The 11,853-nt window shown below is 36.9% G+C and overlaps 1 long non-coding RNA gene across 1 annotated transcript in view; it reads left to right on the forward strand.

Moving 5' to 3' along the window:
- LOC125921373 (uncharacterized) overlaps nt 1–5,488 on the forward strand; it is a 254,986-nt gene extending 249,498 nt beyond the window's left edge. The window contains exon 5 of the long non-coding RNA XR_007457396.1: nt 5,381–5,488. This is a non-coding gene — a long non-coding RNA (uncharacterized LOC125921373). The remainder of the gene's footprint in view (nt 1–5,380) is intronic.
- The last annotated feature ends 6,365 nt before the right edge of the window (nt 5,489–11,853 follow it).

Consider the following 11,853-nt stretch of genomic DNA (forward strand, 5'->3'; position numbering starts at 1 on the left):
GAGAGACAAACTCATACCCTGGTTGAGAACCACTGCTGTGAGATAGTCTATGACTTCTCTTGCAAGTCACACAGAAAATTAAGGGTTTTTATAGCTAAAACCCTTTACCTATCTGATCGAGGATCCCTCACTGGGCAGAGTTTTTTTAACTAATGACTTAATTTTAACAGAGCTTCAGTTTCCTCATTTGTAAGACACCTAAGTAATCCTCAGTTCGTCTGGTCTAATACGACTGCCTTTATATTTTCTGCTGTGAAGGTCCGGTAGGATGATGTGACGGTACCTTCAGGACAACTGCAGGGTGTCCCTCAGCAGCAGGGCTGTGAGCTTTTACAATCATCATTACCTCCTGACATCCTCCTGCCTCCAGCAGCTCAAATCTGGTTCTCTCTTCTTCTGCATCTATTTTCTTTTCTTTTTAAATTGAAATACAGTTGACATAGAGTATCTTACTAGTTTAAGGTATACCCCATACTGACTGGATCTCTTACACATTTCAAATGATCTTTGTAAGTGTAGTCACCATACAAACTTCTTACAGTATTATTGACTATATTCCCCATGCTATACATTATAGCTCCTTAACTCGTTTATTTTGTAAATGGAAGTTTGTGGTTCTTAATCCCTTCCACCTATTTTGCCTGGACCCCACCACCTCCCCACTCTGCTAACCAACAGTTTTCTGTATCTGTGAGGTTGTTTTGTTCTGTTGTCCATTTTTTTAGATTCCACATACAAGGGAAATCATACAGTGTTTGTCTTTCACTTGATTTCACTTAGCATAGTAACCTCTAGTCCATCCAAGTGTTGCAAATGGCAAGATTTCACTTTTTTTTAAAGCTGAGTAATATTCCAGTGTGTACGCGCACACACACACACACACACACACACACACACTATCCAATCATCTATTGATGGACACGTAGGTTACTTCCATATTCTGGCTTTTGTAAATAATAGCAAAATAAACATAGGGGTGCATGTATTTCTTCAAATTGGTATTTTTGTTTTCTTTGTATAAATGCCCAGAAATGGAATTGCTGGATTGTATTATAGTTCTATTTTTAACTTTTTGAGGAACCTCCATACTGTTTCCCATAGAGGCTTTACCAATTTACATTCCCACCAGCAGTGTATAAGCGTCCCTTTTCTCCACGTCCTTGCCAACACTTGTGATTTCTTGTCTTTTTGATTTTAGCCCTTCTGACAAGTGTGAGGTGATATCTCATTGTAGTTTTAATTTGTATTTCCCTGATGATTGGTGATGTTGAACATCTTTTAATGTGCCTGTTGGCCATCTGTATGTCTTCTTTAGAAAAATAATTCAAGTCCTCTGCCCATTTTTTAATCAGGTTGTTTGATGTTAAGTGATATATTTTGGATACTGACTCTTTATTGGATGTATGAGGTGCAAATATCTTCTCCCATTCACTAGTTTGCCTTTTCGTTTTGTTGATCCCCCATGTTCTTCGTTTTTTTTCTTCCCTGTGTAAAAGCTGTAGGTTGATGTAATACCATTTTTTTTTAGCTTTTGTTGCTCTTGCCTGAGGAGACTGATCCCAAAAATATTGCTAAGATTGATGTCCAAGTACTTATTGCCTATGTTTTCTTGTAGAAGTTTTATGCTTTCAGGTCCTACATTCAAATTTGTAATCCATTTTGAATGTGTTTTGTATATGGTGTAAGAGAGTGGTCCAGTTTCATTATTTGGCATGTAGCTGTTCAGATTTCCCTACACTATTTACTGAAGAGACTGTCTTTTCCCCATTGTATACTCTTGCCTCCTTTGTCATAGATTAATTGACCATATACTTATGGGTTTATTTCTGAGCTCTTTATTCTATTCCAGTGATCTATGTATCTGTTTTTGTGCCAATATCATACCGTTTTGATTATTATATGTTTGTAGTATAGTTTGAAACCCAAGAGCATGATACCTCTAGCTCTGTTCTTTCTCAAGATTGCTTTAGCTATTAGGGGCCTTTTGTGGTTCCATACAAATTTTTCTTTTTTTTAGTTCTGTGAAAAAATGCCATTGGTATTTTGATGGGGATTGCATTGAATCTGTAGATTGCTTTGGGTAGTATGGACATTTTAACAATATTAATTTTTCCAATTCATGTACATGGAATATTTTTTCCATTTATACGCATACCTCACTTTATTGTATGTCACCATATTGCACTTCACATGTAATTGTGTGGTTTTTTTTTTAAGTTGAAGGCTTGTGGCAAATCCTACATCGAGTGAGTCTGTCAGCACCACTTTTTCCAATAGCATGTCTCTGTGTCACATTTTTGTAATTCCTGCAACATTTCAAACTTTTCTTCTTCTTATATTTGTTACGGTGGTTTGTGATCAGTAATTATCACTTGCTGAAAGCTCTTATGATGGTTAGCATTTTTTAGTGATAAAGTATTTTTTAAAGTATGTACATTGCTTTCTTTAGGCATAATACTATTGCACACTTAAGAGGCTACATTAAAGTGTAAACATAACTTTTATATACATTGGGAAACCAAAAATTCATTTGACTAGCTTAATTATGGTGTTTGCTTTATTGTGGTGTCTGGAAACAAATTTGTAATATCTCCGAGGTATGCTTGTATTTGTGTCACCTTCAATTTCTTTCATAATGTTCTTACAGTTTTCAGAGTACAGTTCTTTCATATCCTTGGATCTTTCATATCCTTTATTCCTAGGTATTTTATTCATTTTTATGCAGTTGTAAATGGGATTGTTGCCTTAATTTCTCATCCTGATAGCTCATTGTTTGTATATAGACACACAACTGATTTCTGTCTATTAATTTTATATCCTGTGACTTTCCTGGGTTCATTTATTAGTTCTAATAGTTTCTCTGTGGAGTCTTTAGGGTTTTCTATATATATAATATCATGTCATCTTCAAAGAATGACAGTTTTACTTCTTCCTTACAAATATGGATGCCTGTTTCTTTTTCTTGCCTAATTTCTGTGGCTAGGACTTCCAGTACTATGTTGCATAAAAGTGGTGAGAATTGGCATCCTTGTCTTTGTTCCTGATCTTAGGGGATAAACTTTTAGCTTTTGACCATTGAGTACTATGTTAGCTGTGGGATTATCATCTATAGCCTTTATTATGTTGAAGTATGTTCCTTCCATACCCACTTTGTTGAGAGTTTTTATCATAAATGAATGTTGAATTTTGTCAAATGCTTTTTCTGCATCTGTTGAGATGATAATATGATTTTTATTCTCCTTTTTGTTAATGTGTATCACACTGATTAATCTGTGGATGCTGAAACATCTTTTTATCCCTGGAATAAATCACAAATCAGTAAATTTGACTTACTAATCTTTGGTTGAAGACTTTTGCATCTATGCTCATCCAGGATACTGGCCTATAATGTGTGTGTGTGTGTGTGTGTGTGTGTGTGTGTGTGTGTATGTGTGTGTGTGTGGGGGGGGTGTCTTTGTCTGGTATTGGTATCAGCATAATCCTGTTTCATAAAACGAGTTTGGAAGCTTTCCTTCGTATTCAGTTTTTTTGAACTAGTTGGAGAAGGATAGGTACTAACTCTTGTAATGTTTGGTAGAGTTCATCTCTTAAAGCTTGAGTTTTGATTTTTGGGAGTTTTTAAATTACTAATTCAATTTCATTACTTGTGATCAGTCTATTTAGATTTTCTATTTTTTTGTGATTCAGTTTTAGAATGTGTGTTTCTAGAATCTATCCATTTCTTCTAGATTTTTCAGTTAGTGTATAACTGTAGTAATCTCTTATGATCCTTGCATTTCTGTGGTGTCAGTTGTACCATTTCCTTTTATTTTCTCAAATTTTTTGATTTGGGCCCTCTCTCTTTTTTTCTTGATTACTCTTTCTAAAAGTTTATCAATTTTGTTTATCTTTTCACAGAACGAACTTTTAGTTTCATTGATCTTTTCTATTGTGTTTTGAGTCTCCATTTCATTTATTTCTGCTCTGCTCTATATTTTTTCCTTCCTTCCACCGACATTAGCCTTTGTTCTTTTTCTAGTTTATTGAGGTATAGTGTTAGATTGTTTATTTGGGTTTTTTCTTGTTTCCTGAGATAGGCCTGTATTGCTATCAACTTCCCTGTTAGAACTGCTTTTGCTGTGTACCAGAGATTTTGTGTTTCCATTTTCATTTTCTCAAGGTATTTTATTAAATTTTCTCTTTGATTTCTTTGTTAAACTGTTAATTGTTTGGGAACATATTACTTAGTCCTCATGTGTTTGTGGCTTTTTTCCAGTTTTCTTCTTGTAATTGATTTCTAGTTTCATGCCAGGGTGGTCAGAAAAGATGCTTAATTTAATTTCAGTCTTCTTGAATTTATTGGATTGTCAATTTCTCCCTTTATGTCTGTAACATTTGCTTTATGTATTTAGGTTCTCCCATGCTGGGTGCATTATTATTTAGGAATGTTGTATAATCTTCTTGGACTAACTTCTTTATAATTATATAATGTCTTTCTTTGTCTTTTGTCACAGCCTTTGTTTTAAAGTCTATTTTGTTTGGTATGAGTGTTGCTATACCAGCTTTCTTTCCATTTCCCTTTGTATGGAGTATCTTTTCCCATCTTTTTACTTTCACTTGCCGTGTGTTTTAAGATCTGGAGTGAGTTTCTTGTAGGCAGCATATAGATTTTTTTTTTTAACCATTGACCTTTGCTGAAAATTTTGAAATTTTGGTCTTCCAACTTCATGAAAATTATACTTTTTAAGATCCTTGGACTTCATAAAAGACTGATGACTTCAAATCTAGAGGCTTTTCATCAACTTGCATACTTCTTTCTACAGTATTGGTTCCATTGTCTACTCTTGTTCCTTTAAATTCTTGTGCTCTCAGCACCCTTCCACCATCCTTTTTTTAAAGATTTTTTTCTCCATACATTCAGCTTTCTTTTCTTTTATCCAACTTTGATCTCTTCCCAAGATCTCAGTCTTTAGTTCTCTATATGTTTTCTTTTTGATTTTTAAACCTTTCCCTTGAAGAAGAATAATTTTTATAGCACAGTCTCTGACATCAGTGCACATATCTCTCAGAATTGGACTTGAGCTACCAAGGTCCAGCACCATTTTTTCCCCCCTGATGATTACCTCCCACATCCATGGGGAAAAAAAGTGAACACAGAAGAGATTATGGGGCACCTGCCTGATATCCTGGCTTTTTACTTACCCTAATCCTCAACTTTAGAATTTTATAGCCTGATTATTCTTTGTAAAAATAATTTTAACTCCAGTTTGTTATTGTAGGTATGTATCATTTTATGAGTCTGTATAATTTTCCATAATTTCGTTAACCATTGTCCAAAGAATACTGAAATTCACAGGCAGGTAGGTAAATGTTTGCTCACCTCTTTACTCTTTTTCCATAGGATATACCCCTTGAAATAAAAGCACCTGATTCAAAGAACCTGTGTATATTCCATGGCCAATCAACATTGCTCAACATTGATCTCCTTGGCTTTGTGCATCAATTGAGTAGGTACCCAAGACATTCTTACTATGTCCCGAGCCCTGTACTCCTTTTTCTCCAGCCTCTTCTGAATCCATTCCATTTGTCATTCTACCAGGTTAATTTTGCTTAAACCTTGTTTGCATCTGTCATTTGCCTGCTTGGAAACCTCTCACACATACTTGGGCCTTATGGCCCAAGCTGAACTCTCTCGACTGGCAGTCAAGCCCTGCCCCCTTCCACCTGGGTGTGTGTACATGCATGCGCATGCATGCACAGCCCTAGCTTTTTTTTTTTCAATAGGACTTCCACTAGGCTCCAGCATCACCCTTCTGCATCATTTTAGCTTGATGTCTTATCCTCCTGACACCACATACTTATTCCTGTTTCTGTATTTTTGCATTCCTACCCAGCACTCTTCCAAAGAGCCAGAAAGTCATTCCAAGTGTTCTCTTCCTCCAAAAGTACAGTGTATCCCAGTGGTATCTTTTCTGCTCAAACCCTAATTAGTCCTGTCTTTGCCAGATTAATTGGTGGAGCCAATTATTTTCATTGCAGTCATTGCAATCATTTTCACCTCTCATTCTCCTGAACAGAGTGCCGTGTACTCTGTTTTATGACTCATAAATGATTTGGACATTTTTTGAGCACCTACTATGTTTTAGTCACTGTTCTCAGTTCTGGGAATACAATGATAATTAGCTATGGTCTGTGTCATCACCACACGGACAATCCAAGAGTTTACTGTTCATGCGTTCCAGAACTACCCATTAAAGCATACCCTGAATACCTGTATTTTCCCCATAGACTCAATTATGGACTGCTGTCATTCTACCCCATCTCCAAACTGCTCTGTGATAAACTTATTTCACAAATAGACAAGCTGAGAGCTCTCCCAGCCCTACAGTTCTTTGAATACTTTCACTTATTACACTGGAAAGGCCACATAAGACAGAATTAAATTTCATACGTAGTGGACTGAGCTGTGCTCATTCATTAAACTTCCAGGTCCTTGTCTATTTGTGAAATAAATTTATAAGTATATGAAAATCTCCTTCATTCTTTTTTCAAATACATGAGCTGTAGAAAGTTAGCCCCCCATGAGATGTCACATGAAGTTGTATCCTAATCAAACTTTAGCACCAAGCGTGTGTGTATATGTATGTGTGTGTGTGTATGATATTGAAATGAAAGTCTTTTGAAAATGAGTTCTACAAGTTTCAGCCTTCTTACACAGACTCTAGTGACGAGAAATATGAGCACACTTTTTTCCATGCTGTGAGATCTCTGAGGTTGTTTGTGCCTGCACTAAACAACCCTAAGCTGATAGGATTTAGAATTAATGTGTCTTCCTTCATGGATTTTTGTTGTTGTCGTTGTTTTTCTCATACTTCTTGTTAATGTCAGCTTGTCTATCATTAGCAGCCAGTCTTTTCCACTGCCTTTTAATTGCCATTTCTAATCTAGTATGAATTGAGAAGCCAGATAAGCAAGCTCTTAAAAATTGGCTCCAAATTGCACAATTTTGCCTGAAGGCTTTGGTGCCCCTGAATAAATTGAACAGAATTTAATGTTTTGATTTTATGGCAGCTCTTTTGGATGCTCAGAATTGGGTTTGTTTTTTTTTTTCAGTTTCTTTTTTTCTGGCTCTTGTCTGTCTTTTGGACAGTTGAGGTTGCTAGATGGGTGCTGGAGGGACTGAGTCAGCTTTCACTGTGTTGCTTTTTGTTGGAAATACATATTGAGGGACATTGCAGCTCCTATTATCCTTCTGCTTTGCTTTGGTTGGGAATTAATTTGACTTGCGGAGCCAGATATACTTTCAGAGTCATTGAATTCTTTTTGGTTTACTGAAGTAGTCAAGCTAATTCCCGAATAGCTCCCAAATTTACTCATGGGATGCTTCTTAGATAATCTGTGTTTATAATTTATTGCTTCTCTCATAATAACTAAAAAATTCCAACCATTAGAAATCTATCTTTCCTCACTGGTCCAAAGACTCTCAAGCCCAAAACCATGATGGCATCTTGTCGTTCTGTTATTAATACCAGCTGTATTAAGTAAATATCTTTCAGAAAGTGAATAAAGGCTTTTTTGATGACTTAATAAGATGAATGGTGAATTTACCTGTTAGTATTTTTTAATAGTCGTGATGTCGGTGAAGCCTCATAGATGTCTTACTGGCAGGTCTTCTAATAACAAGGATTTGCTTGTATTCTTTTAGTTCAGTTTTGGAGAACTTAATTCAATGTAGAGTGTGTATCAGAAAGAGAACATGTAATAATTCCTGTGTTTTAATGGGATTACATCATATTCCTATAAATAACAGCCTGCCATGGTCTAAAAGAAAAGAATTTTTTATCAGCGTTCTCAAGTTCCAGCTAAGACACGCTGGTGCCAACGTGAAATTATCAGCATTGACAGTGTCATTCTTCCTTTTTCCTTCCTAACCTGAGTCAAAAACCACAGGATGCACACAGAATCCATGCCCCCAGTTGCTTTGCCTTTGCTTCTTTTTTTCCATTTCCAAATTATTTGTTGTTCTACTCTGCTGTCTAGCCCTTACTGATTCTATTTTGAGATAAGATATTGGTATAAAAAGGTGGGAATCCACTTTTCTCCAGTAAACCTTCACAGTTCCCACCAGAAAGAAAGGAGACAGTGGAATCCCGTGTGGCTGTTTAGAAAGGACAAACAGGGTGGAAACTGTTGTACCTATAGCAAGAGTCCATTATACATGATTTAAGTAAATTATGATGGTTGCAAAATAGTATTATGATCCCATTTGGTACAACAATAATACAAAGGAATAGTAATGCAACAATGCATAGGAGTGTTTCTGGGAGAAAACATCCTGCTGTCAAAAGTGCTATTGTGTGTATATACCCCATCTTCTTTATCTATTCATCTGGTGTATGGACTTTTGGGCTGGCTCCATTGTTTGGCTGTTGAGCACTGAGTGTTGTATGTGAATGATAAATCATTGAATTCTACGCCTGAAACCAATATTGCACTGTATGTTAACTAATTAAAATTTAAATGAAAAAAAAGTGCTATAATTAAGGAAGGGGGACCAACAGGGAAGGATTTGAGAAATACGTAATTTGGCATTGTATGTCTTTATAAAACAATCATGCATTACATTTGTAATAAAATACTGCCATTTGGGGGATTATTTTATAGAAAAGATTGGAGAGGCTGAGTGGTGGATTTCTCTGGGTGCATAAAGGAAGATGACATAGAAAGGACATGTTCTCCGGGCATAGATACGTACTCTGCCCATGCTGGGAACACCCTATTCTATAGGCTTAGCCCTGAGACTGTCTAGCTGCCGGTAGTTAAATGATAGGATTGAAGGATAGACTTTCTGTCACTCTCCAAATCACTGAAAATAATTGGACTGACCCTCTGATTGGCCCAGAAGAAATTCTCACAGAGGTGCATTGACCCAATTCTCTACAGTCATTTTCTGACAGTGGACAGGTTGCTAGTATTTAATTGGATTGGAGAGATGAAAGGAGTGGAGTTACATAGTTAGAACCATGTCTGCATTGAGCTGAACTCCCTCCAGGAATATGTGGACCTGGGGTTAGCCTCGGACTGACCACTAGGAAACAATCCAGAGTCATTTTCAAACATTGCTTTTAAATATCATGGTCTGCAAACATGTGATAACCAGACATTGCAATTACCATTTGAGCTATTTTCACAGTTTTGAGTATAAAAAACATCTCTAACTAGTTTATTTAAGAAAAGGAAGAAGAGTCTGTCTGACCCTGTCTGTCAGTGTGGAGCATGAGGACAGCAAAATCTCCTTATTACAAATGGAAAACATGAAAGGGTTTTATTGGCTTCGGAGTTAAAGTAAAAAGGTCAGCCGAAAAACATGCCCTTTAAGTTTTCTTAGTGTAAAACAATGGTTTGTAGGTACTTAGGAATTTTCATATACTAGTGGTAGGAGAGGTGTAGCCATCTTGGAGCTCAATTGGGCAGCACTGATTAACAATGAAAATTAGCATACCTTTTATTCCAGTTATTTATGGCTACATTTTAAAAACCTCAGAATTTAGTGGTTAAAAATTGCCATTATTTCTTTTTTTTAAGTTTTTTTTTTAATGTTTTTATTTATTTTTGAGAGAGACAGAACATGAGCAGGGGTGGGGCAGAGAGAGAGGGAGACATAGAATCTGAAGCAGGCTCCAGGCTCTGAGCTGTCAGCACACAGCCCGATGCAGGGCTTGAACCCATGAACTGCAAGATTATGACCTGAGCTGAAGTCGGAGACATAACCAACTGAGCCACCCAGGCGCCCCCAAAATTGCCATTATTTCTTATGGCTCAATGGATGGAGTGGGCTCAGCTGGGTCATTTTCATTGAGGTCTTTCACGTGGTTATGGTCAGATGACAGCTAGGGTTATAGTTACACAAAAACTCACCTGGGCTGGACATTCAAGTTGGGTCTTTCACTCATAGCATGTATGGTGTCTCAGGTTAAATATCTGGAATGGTTGTGAGTTGACTGATCCCTCTCCCTCCCTCCCTCCCTCCCTCCCTCCCTCTCTCTCTCTCTCTACATAGGACATTTCCAAATGATTAACTTGAGCTTCCTCACAGCATGGTAGTTTCAGGGTAGTCATACTTTCTGACATAGTGACTGGCTTCCCTCAGGAAGAAACTGCAAGGCTTCTTATGACCTGGCCTCAGAAGTTCAAGAACTTCTACTTGAACTTTCTTCTTTCTACTACTTTCAAGTAAATAAGTAAGATCTGCTCATTTTCAAGGAGATGGGAAATTAGACTCCACCCTTTGTGAGGAACTACGTAAGTTTATTTGGAGGTGCAAGGAACTGGTGTAGCCGTCTTCAGAGAATATTTACCCCTCCTATCTGTGGATGGGCAATCTTACGCCTTTCTAACTGCCTTATAAAAATGAATGCACTTATACTCAAGAAGACATGTATAAAAATAGTCATTGTAGTTTGTTTGTATACCCTCCCCCAAATTAATTTAAATACTCATCAATGGTTGTATGCGTAAATTAACTGTGGTAAATTTGTTAATACTAAAAGGAATGTACTAAATCTATGTAAAGTAGCATCAATATGTAGCCAGTATACATTATTGAAAGAAAAAAAAGAAGTTGCAAAATTATATATATAGTACAACTCTATGTAATACTACATAATTTCCGTACTCATAGATGTATATTCAAAACCATGGGCAAATGGTCTGGAAACAGGTATGCCACAGACTGGGATATTTGGTGATAGGAGAAGGATTGGAGCTTTTTCATGACATATGTCATGTCCCAATTTTTTTAGAAAAGAAAATTTGTTTTTACTTGACTAAGTACAAATTAATTAAGAATATGCAAAATATAATCGAACAATTTAAGTGCGAAAGCTCACTGATATTCAGTGGCATATGCTGGGGAAAACTAAATTAACAACTTTCTCTGTAAGAAGTTACTAAAAAACTTCGATAGGTAGATAAATAAGCAGAGGCAGAAATGAATAATGCCCTCTTCACATACATAGAAGTGGATTTTCTATAACGTGATGGCATTGCTCTGCGAACAGCCAGGTCAATATCTAGTGGAGGATAAGTTAAGATGGAGTGGTTTAAAATGTCTCCACAGCTTAAATCAAGGAGTATCTTTTTCAAAGTTACTGCAGCTGCCGCAGAAAGAGAGCGAGAGAAATTGGCGTCTAATTGTCCTTCAAATTTTCTATCTCTGATTGTGTTTTGCTCAGCATCTTTCACTCAAATCCAGATTTCTATTAATGTTTAAAAATCTGGAGACCTGATATTCAAGCAAATATGAGTGAAAGGTGAGAGGGTTTTGATTTTGTTTTCCTTTTCTCTCACTGCCCTTAGACCTTGCCAGGATTTGTACAATGAAATATATTTCCCAAGGTTCTGCAGCTTTGAGCCAATCCTTTTCTTTTCACAGTAACCCTGCTTTGGACCTGGGCTATGCCTCTTCAGGTCTGTTATCCACTCTTCTCCCTCTTTCTCTGTCCCACAGGCTGATGGGTATAGATTTCATCACAGGGTCCCAGGTCCTCTGGATTCCGATTGGATCTAGTCAATGGGGAGGCTTAGCCCAAGATTAGAGAAGAGAAAGAGAAGTCCAGTATCAAATCCTTCCACGAAAAATTTCTTTGAGCTGGCTGTGTCCATCCACTGAAGGTCACTCCAAGGGTGGCTTTCTCTACCGTATTGAAGAGTATTGAACTCTTCCCCCATTTCCATCTGTCTTTGGATGGTAACGATTTGGCTGTTACTGATTCCAGTTGCTGCAGTATTCCTTGGTATTACCCTACTCTTACACCTTTGTCATAGCCTCTTATGAATCCCCCACAAAATATCACATCTTATGTCTAGTTCTGA

This window comes from Panthera uncia, chromosome C2 (genome assembly GCF_023721935.1).
Source record: "Panthera uncia isolate 11264 chromosome C2, Puncia_PCG_1.0, whole genome shotgun sequence".
Classification (NCBI taxonomy): Eukaryota; Metazoa; Chordata; class Mammalia; order Carnivora; family Felidae; genus Panthera; species Panthera uncia.